General features: G+C 54.5%; 1 protein-coding gene across 1 annotated transcript in view; it reads left to right on the top strand.

The window, feature by feature from the left end:
* SCUBE1 (signal peptide, CUB domain and EGF like domain containing 1) overlaps window positions 1–17,449 on the top strand; it is a 153,491-nt gene that overhangs the window by 56,155 nt on the left and 79,887 nt on the right. The gene's annotated exons all lie outside the window — the stretch shown is intronic.

The following is a 17,449-nucleotide window of genomic DNA, read 5'->3' as shown; positions in this document are numbered from 1 at the left end:
CTTCCAGGCAGAGGGAACAGCATTCCCAAAGGCATAGAGGCGCGTCTTGCTAAAGATAATGGTGAAGTCAGGAGGCTCCAGGCAGGTCTCTGCCTGCAGCAGCGTGACTATGAAGGCAGAGGCAGGAGCTGGCGGTCCTGGGCCATGGCCGTTCTGGGCAGTCAAGGGAGTGGATGCAAGGAAGTAGAACAGGGTGGCCCCACAAGGCCAGAGTCCCACCACCCCATCGCTGACCCTGACAGAGAGGACGTGCTGGAGGTTGGGGGCAGGGGGAGGCCTCTGGTCTGTGGCACCAGCAGAAGGTGGGTCCATTGGCTCAGCTGAAAGGCGAGACAAGAAGGGCTCTGGATCAGCCACCTGGTGTGGACCCAGCTCTGCCTGCTGCTCCCCGCTGGGGGCCAGGGCCAGCTCCACGGGCTGCTCTGAGCCTCTGCCTCCTCATCCGCTAAATGGGGACAGAGTGGTGACTGGCAGCACTTTGGAGGGCGGAACGAGATCATGTGTATCAGGTGCCTGGTTACAGTGACACCAAACGCAGCTGGGAGGTGAGACTATGGGGCCCTGGGCAGGTTCATTTGAAAGCAGTTTCTGAGAAAGAAAAGAGGAAAACGTTCAGAAAGCGCAAAACCCAGGGTAGTAAAGCCCCAATGCTTTCTGGGACTCCTTAGGTCTTCCCCCACTTCGTATTGGTTAGGCAGTTCCCTCCAGGGCAGGACCGGCCTGAGAAGCCCCACGTCCCAGCTCTGCTGAGCCCAGGAGTGACAAGAAGGCCGAGCCCCCGGCTCCTGGGTGCTGTTGTCCAGACTTGCCAGCTACGTCCCACCCAGGGGGCTCTGGGGCACATACTCTGTAAAACCCCCCAGCCGTGGCACAGTGCGGCCGAGCCACCCGAGACAGAGGCAGACGACGTTAATGAGGACATGAGCCCACATCTGGTTTGATAGGAAGGTGATTTATGGGGCAGAGCTGGAGTGAGCGTTTGCAGTGGGAGGGGTCCCGCTTCCATCGAGGAGGGGGTCTTAAACGGCAGCTGCTCGAGGGAAGCTGTGATGTTCCCAGGCTGGGGCTGCCTGGCCCTCTTTGAAGTCTGTCGTGTGTGCACTGTGCCTTGGAGGGTGAAGCCGTGTGGCCCCAACTGAAAGGGGGGCACTCAGGAGGAGAAGTCGGCCGGATGTGGGACAACAGCCGAGTCCTATTTCTAAAATGGTGTTGGTTTGACCTGTAAGGATTTGCTGTACCACAGACGTCGCGCCTCGGCGTCCGCCCGAGTACTGGGGTGTCAGGGAGATGATGACGTGGAGGGTGACAGCAGTGGCTGCTGTTGCATGTCATTTACCCACCCTGAGCCAGACGCAGTCCTGATGGGATTGACTCGTTTCCTCCTGACAGCAGGACCCGTGACAGGCAGGTGGTCGTAGTATCCCACTGATGGGGAGGAAACTGAAGGCCAGTCAGGTGAGCCCAGGGCAGGAGCCCGGTCCCCCTGGGCCTGGCGGCCTGCAGCGAGGAGTTAGGATTTCATGCAAAGGGCGGCCGTGGGGAGGCACATTAAGCAGAGGAGGAGAAATAAGGCTGGAGAGGCGAGTGGAAGATTTCTGGGAGAACTCAGATACTTTCAGGGACTGGCCATCAACTGACGGGCGCAGTGGACAGTGGGGCTGGGTGGGGGGGACTGTGAGGGGACGTAAGCACAAACACCCATCCCCAGAAGCCCCAGGTGGCCAGACCCTTGGATTTTTAGCTGGAGGCAGGAATCCACATTTAACCAGAATATGGATGGAGGGGCCTCGACCCAACACTCCATTAGCCAGCACATCAGTTAAAGAGGTCCCTTCTCGCTGTAGGATTTTCCTGTGGAATCTCCTATCTGGCCGTGAAATCAATTTAAACAACAGATACTTTCTTGGATACCTGCCGAAGGACAAGTAGCATTTCCTGAGTCCCCGGAGGCTGTGTGGGAGGCCTGAGGGACAGGCCACGTGCACAGGACACCAGCATCAGGGCTTCTCTTCAGAAATGCTCGTAAAGCTCGTGGGTGGAGCGGGGGGCCTGGGTCCAGGTCAGCTGGGTGACTTCGGGCAAGCTGCGCACCTCTGAGCTTTGCTGTCATGACCATTGCCTGCCATCAGCGTCAGCAATGGTAAAGACTGTTATGGCTCAAAGTCAGTGTGTCATGGGGGCAGGGGGTGGCTGAGAGGGGAGGGAGGCCCGGGGCTCCAGATGGAGCTTGTTTCGTGCCTAAGTGGCCTGATACCCGGGGCTCCCTGGAGGGCTGATGGATCCAGAGCCATTTGGCAAATTAGATTCCTGTGTCACCTGACTCCCTAATGCCTGTCCAGCTCTTTGGAGCCTCGCTGTGCACTGGTTTTGATTAGGTGGGGCCGGATGCACGAGAAGGGTCAGCCAGGTCAGTCCAGGCTGCTGGCAGAGAAGCAGGCCATGGGCCCAGCCCTCCCGAGTGGGCCGCTTCCTACGCACAGTGCACACCAGGCTGAGGCCTATGGGTGCGGCTGGGATGGGGTTGGGAGTCTGGGTTCTCAGCTCCTCTCTGCCCTGCCACTGGCTATGTGGCCTTCTGCACTGTCCCTCCAGCCTCCTTGGGTCTCCTCGTCTGTAAAATAGGCCCGGCAGTCCCACCCTGGCCAGCGAGGGTCCATTAGGGGGAAACGCTTAGACGCAGTGCCGGCCAGGGGTGGTGACTGACATAACACGCTGGGTCAGGGCTCAGGCTTGGGCTCAATCTGGAGACACTGTCATAGTGCTGGGAGAAGGGAGCTGCAGAGAGACCCTGAGCTGTTGGGCTCTGTGTCCAGTCTCCCCCTGGCTCTGGCACCCTGGTGCCACAGGCTTCCCATCTCAGCCTCTGGTCCTATGCCTCACAGCCCCAGGGCAGCCATCCTGTCCCACCCCAGCCTCCACTGCATCCCTGTCGTGTACACAGGGGAGGGGGCTCTCCAGTCCTGGAGCAGACAGGACACCTGAGGAGCCAGCCCCCTGCAGCTCTCTCTCTCTCCCACGCCTGCACCTTTTGATTTCACATGTGTTCTGTTCGTACTGTAGGAAGGTGGTGCTCCAGAAGAAGCTTTTCCCTTTTCTTCCAACAAAGAGTTCTTCTAGTCTGACCAGAGGTGATTTCAGGAGCAGAGAGAACTCTGAAAGCCTAGGTCTTCCTAACTCTGGGATTGCAGGTCACTGTTTCATTTGCCCTGGAGCCTTGGTGGCACAGTGGTTAGGAGCTCGGCTGCTAACCAAAAGATTGGCAATTTCAATCCACCAGCCGCTCCTTAGGAACCCTATGGGGCAGTTCTACTCTGCCCTATAGGGTCGCTATGAGTCGGAATCGACTCTACGGCAACAGGCTTTTTTTTTTTAATTTCATTTGCCCACTCATTCATTCATTCATGTGCCAGTAGTCTCCTGGTCTCTGGGATGGCAGCGTGAGCGCGATGCTTTCGTCTAGAAAGGGGATCAGGTACTGTACAAGGGTGAGAGGAGCTCCTGTAAAATAGTGCGCCAAGAAAACGGCTCTGGGGGGGAACAGCGGGGGCTTCTGGGGGCTTCCGTTTTCTCATCTGAAGTGGAGACATTAACAATACTAGACTCTCTGTGAGTCTGTGAAGGCCTGATGCTCCTACTAGCATGTCCCTGGGCCTGCTGGGTGCTGTGGGTGTGAGATGTCTTTGCCCCCTCCCCCGAGGCAGGAAGCTGTCCCACAGGCCGTGCTCGAAGCCTCACCAGATGACCGCTGGTTCTGGCCTCGGGTAGTGGTAGAGGACACCAGAGCGACAGGAACATGGTGATATTCCCACAACCCCAGGAGCAGCTCGGGCTTGCGGGGGGCTTCACATGCTGTGCGGTCAGAGCCCAGCCCTGTGTGCCCTTTGACACCCTGGCGACCAGCCCGCATGTGTCCCTGTGTCTCTGTTATCCATGATGAAGAACGCAGCGCCACCGCTCATGACCTGGGTGACTTTGTGGGCCTCAGTTTCTACATCTGTAAAATAGGGAGTTATAGCACCTACTCCACAGGGTTGTCGTGAAGACATTTCAATGTGGGCTTTTGTTGTTTATCATAGATGAGGAAACTGAGGCTCAGAGAGGGCTGGGCCTTGTCCAGGGTCCCACCACGCGCCAGCAGCAGAGTGGGGGCTTGGGTGCACAGGCTCTGCCAGTGTGTGCTGGGTGCTGGTTGAAGGCCTGTGCTTCTGCTGAGGGTGGTGGGAGGTGAGCCGGAGGTAGGCCGTGCCCTCGAGGAATGGTGGGCTGGTGTTCCTGGCCCCTGGGTTCCCCCATGCGCAGGGTAGCACGTGCCAATACCTGGGGCCCATCGAAACAGCGGCCTTGTTTGTCCCTGCGGCACAGTCTCACAAGTGCCCGCCCTCTGTCCGTCGACCGAGGTAGGGGATGCATAGTGGGTGGTGAGCTGCCAGGCCCGGGTAGCAGGTCAGAGCAGCAGTCAGCTCATGGTAGATCCCTGGGCGTGGGGCGTCCCACTTCCTGGGAGTTGTCCCATCAAATGCCTGGTCGGCACATCTAGTGGGCAGTGTGGTCAGTGTTGGACACCGGGCCGAGCGATGGGGCTTCAGAGGTGCCTGTGAGACATCCCAGTCTCAAAGGAGTCAGCTGCTGCCCATTTGACCACCCGGCACAGAAGCCTGCTGTGCTGCCTCGGGGCCTCGTGTTTTACGCACCGGAAGATGCCACAGGGCTGGCGAACCGCCTTGTCCCTGGAAGGCTGAGGCCGTGACGGACAGACTTGCTGGCATTGTGAGCTGACCGGCGTGCGTTTCTCTTCTGTTTAACATGCTCCTGTGTTTGCTTGAATGCGTGTATAAAGTCTGGTAGGAACCCACGCTGTCCTTCTGCCGCAGGCGTCTTTGTCGGAATTGGGGCTACGTTTTCACAAAGCTCGTGACTTGGCCTCAAGAGTGACGCTGTATCCAGCCAGAGTCAATGGGGCGGGGGCCAGGAATGGAGAAGCCTGGCGCCTCGAGCAGCCCCTTTGCTTGAAGTGATAGCAGCCGTAAGAGCGAGAGCTGCGTGTACTGCCTGCTTACTGCATGCCAGGCCACTGAGCACTCTCCACGCATTGCCTCACTGGGCCCTTACAGTGACCCCATTTGACAGATTAAGCAACTGAGGCACTGAGAAGTTAGGGAACTCGGCCAAGGTTGCACAGTTAGTACGTGGCATCACGGAACCCCTGCATGGGCTGGCTCTGGAGCCTGGGCTCCTGGCTACCTCCTAGCAAGAGAGAGAGCAAGCAGTGTGGAGGGTTCCAGACAAGGCCTGGGCACCCTCACCAGGCATGGTGAGTGGGAGAGCAGTCACCAGGCACAGGGACAGTGTGAGCCAAGGCCTGAGGCAGGATGCTGCAGCTCCTGTTTGGGGACTGGGGGGAGGTGGGGTGGGCAGGAGAGAGCGAGTGCCTGGGGGTCATTTGGTCCTCACTTTGGCTGAAAGTAATGGGTTGGAGGCACTTCCCTTCAGCTTAGAGTAGGACTGTGAGGATAGACAGCCAGAAACTCTGAGCAGAGATGCAGAGCCGCCTCCATACTTCTTAGGCCTGGGTTCTGGGGTGGTACCTTGTGTATGTGATTGCTGTTAGGTGTCTTTCCAACACCCCGGGTCCGCTGGCTGGCCACCCTGGGGCCCGCCTTCTCTCTCTTCCCTGCTGGCCGGCCTGCTGCTCTTCGCTGCTGGGCCCTTCGTTCAGGCTGCCCTGGCCTTGCACCCAGGGCCCTGCCCCTCGCTGACCGGCAGCTCACCCTGCCCTGGCATCTATGATCTCGGATGACTCAGCGACCCAGAGCCTTTCCTGCCTGTTGGAGAGCATGGACCCCGGAGCCTGGAGGCAGGCTCCAAGCTGGACAGGTGAGAGGTATGTGGCTTTGTGTGAAAGCAGCCGAAGCCCTGTCAGTTGGAGGAAGGCACAGTCTGCATTTGAGGAAGATCACTCCCTGCCTCATGCTGGACAGGAAGATGAAGGCAGGGAGCCCAGAGGCAGCCCGGCAGCCACTGGAACCTCATCCTCCCCTGTGGGCAATGTGGAGGAAAGGAGGTTCAGGCAGGGTATGTGCGGTGCCCTGTCTGCCTGGGGTTTACACTTCGGACGGGCCTGTTATCCCATCACGTAGGTGAGGAATATTTAAGTGGCGGGTGGCTCTGGACAAAGTGGGCCTGTTCTTCTCATACTAGGGAGCCCCAGGGTGGGGGACAGTCTGGGGGCTCGAAGCAAGACCAGCCAGTTTCTACTTGTTATGAGGCTGGGAACACTGAGTCCTGCCAGCCCTGGCGGTCAGTGCCCTGGTCCACGGCTGCCTGGGAGTGACATGTGCACAGGGCAGGTGCCCACCTTCCCACCCCCAGCCAGCCCAGCCCAGGCCAGCACCCAGGCTGGGCCTGACTGACCCACTGGGAGTTGATTGGGTGAGGAGAAGCTCGGAAACTCGGGACACTCGAGTGGGGATTCTGATCCCCCTGCGTGTGTCTAGGGGCTGGAGTCTGCCCGCCATCCTTCCTGTACCTTAGTGACCATGTGACCAGGCCCGGGAAGAAGCCAGGGGCTCCTCCATCCTACCTCCATGGGCAGCATTGGAAGACCCCCCCATCCCAGGTCATGCCAGGGCACGCCCTCCCAGAGCCCACAGACTGCAGGAGGCAGACACGCAGACAGACTCTGACCAGGCAGTGTGGGGAGGCCTCTACACAGTGGCCGCAGGGCAGGGAGCCCAGGGCGGGGCTCCAGTCCCCGATTCCCTCCCTCCCCCGCCCCCAATCAGCAGAAAGACTGCCCAGTTGCTGAGCGGTGGGCTTAGAAAGAAAGCATTTCCTTCCGACCAGCATGCAGACTGCCCAGTGGGGTGGCCTTGAGGCCCTGCCCTGCATACCCACTCAGTCAGCCACAGTGGGGAGCTGAAGGAGGCCTGAGCCCACTGCTCAGAGCCTACGCCTAGCCTCGGGGCTGGTGCAGGGCCTCTTTGGAAAGGTCACCTCAGGACTTTTCAGGTGCGGATACCCCGGGGATGGGTCAGAGCCAAGGGCTGGTGGTTCTCACCACAGAAGCAGCCTCTCATCCAAGCCGTTGTCCTGACCCCCTACCTCACTCCTCCAGGCTGGTCCTATGGTGGTGGTTTTTCATTTTATTGTGGTAAAATATAACATAAAATTTGCCACTTTAATGATTTCTAAGTGTACAATTCAGTGAATTAATCACATTAATTACACAGTGACTGCAACAGTGGGCTCAAATGTAACGATTGTGAGGATGGCACGGGACCGGCCAGCGTTTCGTTCTGTTGCACATAGGGTCGCTGTGAGTCGGCATCTAACAATAACAACAATTCAGTTCAGTGTTGTGCAGCCCTCGCCACTATTTCAAAAACTTTTCATCACCCCAAACAGCCACTCAGTAACCATTGAGCAGTAATTCCCCATTCCCCCCTACCCCCAGCTCTTGGTAACCACTCATCTATTTTCTGCTTCTATGCCTTTGCCTATTCTAGACATTTCATGTAACTGGGATCACACCATATTTATCTTTGTATGTCTGATTTCTTTCACTTAGCATAAAATCTTCAGTTCATACATATCAAAGGATGTATTAGAATTTCACTGCTCTTTATGGCTGAGTAATATTCCATTGTATGTATGCACCACATTTTGTGTATCCATTCATCTGTTGATAGACACTTGACTTATTTCTACCTTTTGGCTATTGTGAATAATGTTGCAATGAACATTGGTGTACAAGTATCTGTTTTAAGTCCCTGCTTTCAAGTCTTTAGGGTATATCCCTGTGAGTGGAATTGTTGGGTCATATGATAATTCTGTATTTCTGTATTTAACTTTTTGAGGAACTACCAAACTGTTTTCTGTGGTTTTCCACCATTTTGCATTCCCAGTATGCTTGGTGTCTTAGTCATCTAGTGCTGCTGTAACAGAAATACCACAAGTGGATGGCTTTAACAAACAAGTTTATTCTCTTACAGTCTAGTAGGCTAGAAGTCCAAATTCAGGGTGTCAGCTCCAGGGGAACACTTTCTCTGTCAGCTCTGGAGGAAAGTCCTTGCGTCAATCATCCCTTGGACTAGGAGCTTCTCTGCACAGGAACCCCAAGTCCAAAGGACACGCTCTGCTCCCAGCACTGCTTTCTTGGTGGTATGAGGTCCCCCTATCTCTCTACTCGCTTTCCTCTTTTATATCTCAAAAGAGATTGGCTCAAGACAATCCAGCCTTACAGATTGAATCCTGCCTCATTAACATAACTGCTGCCTATCCCACCTCATGTATTTACAATACATAGGAAAATCACATCAGATGACAAAATGGTAGACAATCACACAACACTGGGAATCATGGCCTAGCCAAATTAATACATATATTTTGGGGGGACACAGTTCAATCCATGTCACTTGGCATTTCTCAAGCTGAAAGAACTGAAGAAAAAATTCATGCCTTGAGTTGCAGTATGGAAGGATTCTATGGGCAAAATATTGAACGACACAGGAAGCATCAAGAGAAGATGGAAAGAATACAGAGTCACTGTACTTAGAAGAAATGGTCAACTTTCAGCCATTTCAGGAGGTAGCATATGATGAAGAACTGATGGTATTGAAGGAAGAAGCCCAAGCTGCACTGAAGGAATTAGTGAAAAACAAGGCTCCAGGAATTGATGGAATGCCAATTGAGATATTTCAGCAAATAGATACAGCACTGGAAGTGCTTACTCATCTGTGCCCAGAAATTTGGAAGACAGCTACCTGTCTTTGTACCCATTCCAAAGAAAAGTGATCCAACAGAATGTGGAAATTATCGAACAATATCGTTAATATCACACACAAGTAAAATTTTGCTGAAGATCATTGCAGCAATACATACACAGGGAACAGCTAGAAATTCAGCAAAATTCAGAAGAGAACGTGAAACAAGGGATATCACTGCTGATGTCAGATGGATCTTGGCTGAAAGCAGAGAATACCAGAAAGATGTTTACCTGTGTTTCATTGACAATGCAAAGGAATTTGACTGTGTGGATCATAACAAATTATGGGTAACATTGTGAAGAACGGGAATTCCAGAACACTTAATTGTGCTCATGAGGAACCTGGACATAGACCAAGAGACAGTCGTTGGAGCAGAACAAGGGGACCCTGCGTGGTTTAAAATCAGGAAAAGTGTGTCAATGTTGTATCTTTTCAGCATACTTATTCAATCTGTATGCTGAGCAAATAATCTGAGAAGCTGGACTCTATGATAAAGAAGAATGAGGCATCAGGATTGGAGGAAGACTCATTAACAACCTGCGATAGGCAGAGGACACAACTTTGCTTGCTGAAAACGAAGAAGATCTGAAGCACTTACTGATGAAGATCAAAGACCACAACCTTCAGTATGGATTACACCTCAACGTAAAGAAAACAAAAATCCTCACAATTGGACCAATAAGCAACATCACGATAAATGGAGAAAGGATTGAAGTTGTCAAGCATTTCATTTTACTAGGACCCGCAATCAACACCCATGGAAGCAGCAGTCAAGAAATCAAACAAGGTATTGCATTGGGCAAATCTGCTGCAAAAAACCTCTTTAAAGTGTTCAAAAACAAAGATGTCACTTTGAGGACTAAGGTGTGCCTGACCTAAGCCATGGTGTTTTCAGTCGCCTCATATGCATATAAAAACTCGACACTGAATAAGGAAGATAGAAGAATTGATGTCTTTGAATTATGGTGTTAGTGAGGAATATTGACTATACGATGGACTGCCAGAGGAACAAACAAGTCTGTCTTGGAAGAAGTACAGCCAGAAAGCTCCTTAGAAGCAAGAGTGGCAGGACTTCCTCTCACATACTTTGGACATGTTATCAGAAGGGACCAGTTCCTGGTGAAGGACATCATGCTTGGTAAAGTAGAAGGTCAGCAAAAAAGAGGAAGACCCACAACGAGATGGACTGAACTGGCTTCAGCAATGGGCTCAAGCATAACAACGATTGTGAGGATGGCACAGGACTGGGAGGTGTTTCGTTCTGTTATACATGGGGTCACTATGAGTTGGAAGCAACTCGGCAGCACCTAACAACGACAACCATCATTAGATGAGGCTTACAGTTTCTCCACATCCTCACCAGCATTTCTTATTTCCCATTTTTCTGATTATAGCCATCCTAGGTGAGGGTGAATCACTGTGGTTTTGATTTACATTTCCCTAATGACTAATGACATTGAGTATCTTTTCATGTGCTTGTTATCCATTCATGTACTTCTTTGGAGAAATATTTATTCCAATTTTTTGCCCATTTTTTGATTGGGTTATTTGTCTTTTTATTGTTGAGTTGTAGGAGTTCTTTATATATTCTGGATATTAATCCCTTACCACATATATGGTTACCAAATATTTTTTCCCAATCTGTAGGTTGTCTCTTCACTTTCTTGATGAAGTCCTTTGATGCACAAAATTTTTTGTGTTTGATGACATCCATTTTATCTATTCTTGTCTTTTGTTGCTTGTGCTTTTGGTGTCATATCTAAGAATACATTGTCAAAATCAAAATTGTGAAGCTTTATGTAACCCTGTGTTTTCTTCTAAGAGTTTTATGGTTTTAGTTCTTATACTTAGGTCATTGATCCATTCTGAGATAATTTTTGTATATGGTGTGAGGTAGGGGTCCAACTTCATTCCTTTGCATGTGGAGATCCAGTTGTCCTGGCCCTATTTATTGAAAAGACTATTCTTTCCCCATTGAATGGACTTGGCATCCGTGTTGAAAATCAAAGGCCATAGATGCATGGTCCAGACTAGTCCTTGATGCTTCTCACTGCCCCTCCTAAATTTGTGTTCCGCAGCTGCCTCTCCTGCGCTCACTTGCCCTGAAGCGTGCAGGCTAGCTTGAAATTCCCTCCCCCAACCCCTACCTCAGCCAGCAGGTGCCCTTGCTAGGCCCATGTCCACGCTTCTGCAGGTGATGGGGACACAGCCCCACAGACATTTCACACACAGGATCACATTTGATGCTCACACCTGCCCTGTTTGCAGGAGGGAAGCTCAAGTTCCCAGTGCACACAGGAGGCGCTCATTCAGGACCGGAAGCTTGTCTGTTGATGCCAAAGCCACATCTTTGTCCAGTCCCTGGACAGACCATAGTCCCTCCTGGACACCCCAGCCACGTACTGGCTTAGGACCCCGTAAGTGTGCCTGGCCGTCAGGGCCTCCCATTTGCTCAGGGGAGTTGATTCCACATCGTGGGATCTGGGCAAGGCCCTGACCTGGCTGCTGTAGGGCCAGAGAAATCCCCTGCCCATTCCAGGCCATTCTATCACTGTGGGTTCTTGGACAGCATGGCTAGGAATATTTTGTTTCACTGAGAGGAAACAGTGCAGCTGTGTCTGAGAATCCTCAGCTTTAGCGGCTGCCCTCTGACCGCTCCTTGGGGTGGACCATCCAGGCCAGCGCACTGGGGAGACCATGAAGTGTTACAGGTTCTCCTCACTCCCCTCCCTGCTGCTGACCCAGGCGGGCAGGAGAATAAACAGCTCTCGTGTTTAGCGGAAGATTTATGGTGCTGCTGGAGAAGGCCTGTCCTGGTCCTGTGCGGTCCGGAATGGCCCTCAAGGCAAGGACAATAAATCCAGCCCATTGTTTTTTACGAGCCTCCCACCCCATAAACAACTCCTCTGGCTGGTGAGCCCCGCCTCATGCGCTTCTCCTGGCCTGGCCTCGATTCAGCCCCACTAGGCAGCGCTCACCCAGCGCCCGCTGGCTGCATCCCCCAGTACTTCCTTCCTGACATCCCCCGTGGGCCTTTCCCCCAGGCTGGAGTGTACAGGGCAGAGGGAGAGCCGCAGGGCAGAGGGAGAGCTGCAGGGCAGAGGCAGGGCAGAGGGAGAGCCGCAGGGCAGAGGGAGAGCTGCAGGGCAGAGGGAGGGCAGAGGGAGAGCCGCAGGGCAGAGAGAGAGCCACAGGGCAGAGGGAGGGCAGAGGGAGAGCCGCAGGGCAGAGGGAGAGCCGCAGGGCAGAGGGAGAGCCGCAGGGCAGAGGCAGGGCAGAGGGAGAGCCGCAGGGCAGAGAGAGAGCCGCAGGGCAGAGGGAGGGCAGAGGGAGAGCCGCAGGGCAGAGGGCACCAGGCCAAGAGCGGTGCACCTGGCCCTGGCTCCCTTCTCAGCCACAAGTCCCGAAGCCTCCATTTCATCTGTAAAATGGGGAGACATTAGTATCGTGCACTGTAGAGCTATTGTGAGGATTAAAATGAGATAAAATATAGACATCCCCCATTGTCCCTGGTGGCACAGTGGTTAAGAGCTCGGCTGCTAACCAAAAGGTCAGCAGTTCGAATCCACCAGCTGCTCCTTGGAAGCCCTATGGGGCAGTTCTGCTCTGTCCCACAGGGTCAGTATGAGTCAGAATCCACTCAACAGCAATGCACTTGGGCCGAGTGTTGTGCTTGGCGCTGGGCCCGGTAAAACTGTGAGCTGTCACTCAGGGGCATAGGGTGGGTAGTGAGTGCCCAGGGGCAATCTCTTAGTTGTGCTCCCCCCTTAATTTGAGCACCCAGGGGCAGTCTCTAAGCTGCGCTCCACCCCCACCCCCCCAATTTCAAGATGAACAGATATTGGTAGCAGCGACGCATCAGCAGAAACGCCTTTCTGCCTGTTGTCCGGCTCCCTCAGTCAGGCAGACACCTTTCATATTTGTGGTGCCTCGAGATGTCATTCCGCACCTCGTCTGGCGCCCCCTTGGACTTGCACCCGGGGGCAAGTGCCCCCATCAGCCCCCCTCTCCTCTGGCTACGCCTTTGCTGTCACTGAGCATCACTGTATGCTAAGCACTGTGCTCGGATCTTGACATGAGTAATCAAATCCACAGAACAGTATCATGTAGTTACTATTATCCCCATTTTATACCAGAGAAAACTGAGGCTGAGAAGCGAAGAGATTTGTCCATAGTGAGTAAGTAGCAGAGCCAGGATTCAAACCCAGGTCTCAATGACTCCACAGACCAAAGAATGAACAGATGGATGGAGGGGCTGGAGCAGAGACACAGGAGGACCTCATTACCACCAAGAAAGCAGCACTGGGAGCAGAGCATGTCCTTTGGACCCAGGGTCCCTGTGCTGAGAAGCTCCTAGACCAGGGGAAGATTGATGACAAGGACCTTGCCCCGGAGTCGACAGAGAGAGAAAGCCTTCCCCTGGGACTGGCACCCTGAATTCGGACTTCTAGCCTCCTAGACTGTGAGAGAATAAATTTCTCTTTGTTAAAGCCACCCCCTTGTGGCATTTCTGTTACAGCGGCACTAGAGGATGAAGATACCCAGCATATTGGTGGCAGAACTGGGACTTGCCCCTAGGCCTCTAGCCTCCTGGCCAGAGCCCACTCCCTACGCTGCACCCAGTGGCCTAGGCCCTGGCACGGCTTTGTGAGTGCAGGGCCCCACCTGTGAAAAGCGGGCAGATACGGGGATTCCAGCCCAGAAACCTGGGCAGATGCCTGTTAACAGTGTGGAGCCAGCCATGGCGACTGTGGGTCATTCAGGGCCAGAGTCACGCCTCAGCCTCTGGGCCTCATCAGGGAAACGGGGTTGTCACTATGCCTTGGGCCCCACACCTGATTGCCTGGCCAATAGCTCCCCCACAGCCCTCGTCCCCAGCCGTGGTTGGCCAGGCAGGTTATGGTCCCCCAGTCTGGTAGCCACCTGGTTTTCTCCCATAGGATTCTTTTTGTATTTGTGCTGTGTTATCTTCTGATCCTTCTTAGCCCCCAGCCCTGGCTTCCCTTTGACGTCAGCCCTCTCGCTCGGTGACTGTACTCAAGCCCTTCTGGGGCCTCGGCTGCCCCTCCCTGGCCTGCGACAACCCAGCGCAGCCCCAGTCCTTACCGCTTCTCCAGCCTCAGACCCCAGAGCCAGCCGTCTCCTGGACAAGGTCCCAGACATAGTGTCCAGCCTGCTCAACCCCAAACGCGTTCTCTCTCCATCTCCCCACAAACCTCAGCTCCCCGGGGTGCCTGCACGTGGGCATCCCCCTTGACCCATCCTTCTCTTGGTTCCCCACGTCCCATTGCGACCACGTCCACCATCTGTCCAAGTCTACCCAGCAGCCTTCTTCCCCCCTACCTCCCCCGCCTTCTTTCCTCAAGCTCGGGTCTCGGTGGCTCTGTCGCCCCGGCCCTTTTCCACGGTTCTTGGGTGGACAGTGCAGGCAAGTCACTGACTGCAGAGAGCCCCCTGCTTCTTGACAGGATGCAGGTGTGGCCCCTGCGCTCTCCTCAGCTTCTCCTCCCGGCCCACCAGGGCTGCTATGGGGACACTCGGAGGGAGGTGGCTGCCTGGGCCTCACCTGTGCCAGGGCTCCTCCACCTGGTCACCTGTCAGGAGGGAGAAACGGACTTGCCCCCTGTTCACAGCCAGCCCAGGGTCCAGGGCCTGTGGAAACTGGGGGGCCGAGGGGGACGACAGCCTGTCCCCCCAGGCCTTCCTTTGGGATCTTTGTAGAGGAGATAAGACATCAGACGCCCATTTAAATTTGGAGCCAAATTTGGAGCGCCGATTAACAACAAATGCTTTATCTGTGTAAGTGTGTCCCATGGACTATTTGGGACATACTCGTACTGAGAAAGTTCCGTACTGAGAAAGTGTCTGTTGTTTCCCTGAAATTCAAATTTACATGGGCACCCTGTATTTTTATTTGCTAATCTGGCAGCCCTGGGGAGAAAGGAGGGCTCTCCAGCCCCCTGGGCCTGAGGGGAGTGGGAACTCAGAAGGTCTGAAGGCTCAGCCAGGCCCCCTGTGGTCTGTGGGGGCCAGAAAAGATGGCTTTTAGGAAGTGGCCCGGTCTGCACAGAGGCTTTGACTTGATTGTGGTGACACCTAGTGGCCATCCTGGGAAACGTCAGGGGAGGCGAGGAACAGGAAAAGTGGCCTGAGGAGGTCTCTGGGAAGGGGGACAAGGAGAGCCCTGAAGGGAGGTGCACTGTGGAAGCAGGGGCTGGGGGCGCGCAGGGCTTTGCTGCGCACCGCCTGCGGGGCTGTCAGGGAGGGGACCCCAAACTGGAATTAACCGTGTTAGCAGTCTTGTAAAAGGGGGTCTTAGTCTCCCACTTTACGGATGAGGAAACTGAGCAGGTTCTAAGACCGTACACCTTAGAAGGGGTCGGGATGGAAGTGAACCAGAGCCTCAACCCCGTGTGCACTTTTGCCTCTCTGCAAATCTCTGCCCACACACTTGTCTGCACAGACTGCCGCCTGCAAAGCTGCCATCCCCACTTTACTGACGACAGCTTGTCAGGGGGCTCCCAGTGCCGGGACTGATCAAGGCGCCGGAGGGCTGTGCGGAGGGGGACTGAGAAGGCAGAGGCCAGCCACCCATCTGCCCACAGACTCAGCTCTCCTCTGTCTGAGCACAGTCGTGTCCCCACCCCCACACCCCCCGGCTGACCATCATTGCCATGAGGGACGGTGTCTCAAGCTGTTGGTCTCGGCACGCCTACACACCGTTGGGGCTTAGCACAGGTTTGTAGAGTGAGCAGGGGGAAAGGCTGATGGGGGTGTGGGGTGAGCGTTTGACTGAGGGTGGCTGCAGGGTCGGGTCCTGCTCCACTGCACAAGCTGGGAGACTGGGGCAAGTCTCCTTCTCCCTGAGCCTCAGTGCCGGCACCTGGCAGGCAGGGCACTCAGAGTTGTTGAGAAGTTCAGCTAGGGAGGTTCGCAGCATGCCTGCCACAGGGCCTGGCACAGAGGCACTCCGCAGTGAGCAGAAGGCTGCAATCGCCCCCATTTCTCGGGGAAGGAAGCTCCTCTCGTTGGCATTCGGCCTCTCTCTGAAGAGAACTGTGGTGGTATGAAAACGGCCCCAAGTTGGGGCTGCCTGGGGGTGGGCCAGGCTCATGGTCAGCTGGGGGGTCCAGTTGGGGGCTGGCGACCCAGCCAGGCCTGAATTTGCCCAGGAGGATTTAATTTGGGGACACGTGGTGGGAGCTGGAGACTGCAATTCTACTAAAGCTCAGGCTTCCCGTAATGAGAGGCCCTCGAGTGCCGCTTGGCACAGATGCTTCCAGAGTGTAATTAGGGGATCGGGGCAGAGCCTAATGGGCGGGCGGCCAGGCCGGGGCCCTGGACAAGTGCATCCCTGTGCCGAGTCCAGAGCTCAGAATAGCCGAGCCTAGGTCCCTCACCAGTGCAGGTGGAGCATTCGCTCGAGGCCCGGGGAGCAGAGAGGCAACTCAGGCTTGGGCCCTGCCCCCTTGAAGAGCCCCCAGTCTTGGGAGGAGACCCAACAGTCACCATTAGTGTGCTGGGTGCTGTGGTCGAGGGGAGTGCAGGAAATGTGAGATCCAGGGGAGGATGGAAACAAGGAGGGCTTCCTGGAAGAGGTGACACCTAAACAGAACCTCAAATAGTTAGTTGGAAGTTGCCATTCAAAAGAGGAGGGACCCACATTCCCAAAGGCACCGAGGTAAGGCACGAGGGTGGCTGTGCAGCCAGCTGCAGAGTGTTTACTGCTACCCAGGGCCTTGGGCACCTTGCTTACCTTGCAGGTGAGCATGTGAAGGCCTACTTCTGTCACCCCCTCTGTGCTGGGCCCTAGGGTCTCGGGGATGAACATGATGCACTCCCTGCCCACCAAGAGCTCAGACAGAGGATTCTGAGGAGGGTGGAGGCATCACTCCCAAAACTGGGGGGGAAAGGTCAGAAGTCAAGCGTTCTAGAGAGTGCGCAGTCGAGATGGGCTTTGAGAGACAGAGTTTGGAAGTGTGGAAGGAGCCAGGGAGGGCAGGGGGCTAGGTCATTCCGCACCACAGGGACCCTTCCCATCAAAGCTGAGAATGTTCCGGAATACAAGGGGATAGCCCCAGGGCTTTTCTGCCAGTCCCCTTGATCAGGAAATGCTCCATCCTTCCAGGAAGTCCACTTGAAGGGTGGGCTCTGGAGTCACACAGTGAGTGACACCCGGCTCTGCCACACTGTGTCACATTCTCTGCCCACATCTCCTCAATTGTCATGTGGGGACAACAGTGTCCACTTTAGAAAGTGGTCGTGAGGCTAAAGGAGACTCTTCTTGGGAAGTGCTGCATGCCCAGTAGATGCTCCGTCAGTGACAGCTGGAGCTGTACCCGGCCTGCGGCAAGTTGCCAGTGGCCATAACTACTGGAAGAGATCTATATTTGTACCCATTCCAAAGAAAGGTGATCCAACAGAATGCAGACATTACCAAACAGTATCATTAATACCACACACAAGTAAAATTTTGCTGAAGAACATTCAAAAGTGGTTACAGCAGTACATCGACCAGGAACTGCCAGAAATTCAAGCCGGATTCATAAGAGGACTTGGAACGAGGGATATCACACTGATGTCAGATGAATCTCGGCTGAAAGCAGAGAATACCAGAAAGATGTTTACCTGTGTTTTATTGACTATGCAAAGGCATTTGACTGTGTGGATCATAACAAATTATC

Source organism: Trichechus manatus, unplaced genomic scaffold (genome assembly GCF_000243295.1).
Source record: "Trichechus manatus latirostris isolate Lorelei unplaced genomic scaffold, TriManLat1.0 scaffold00069, whole genome shotgun sequence".
In the NCBI taxonomy this organism is placed as follows: domain Eukaryota; kingdom Metazoa; phylum Chordata; class Mammalia; order Sirenia; family Trichechidae; genus Trichechus; species Trichechus manatus.
The sequence above is the reverse complement of the archived record's forward strand: the minus strand, read 5'-3'. Positions and strand labels throughout refer to the sequence as shown.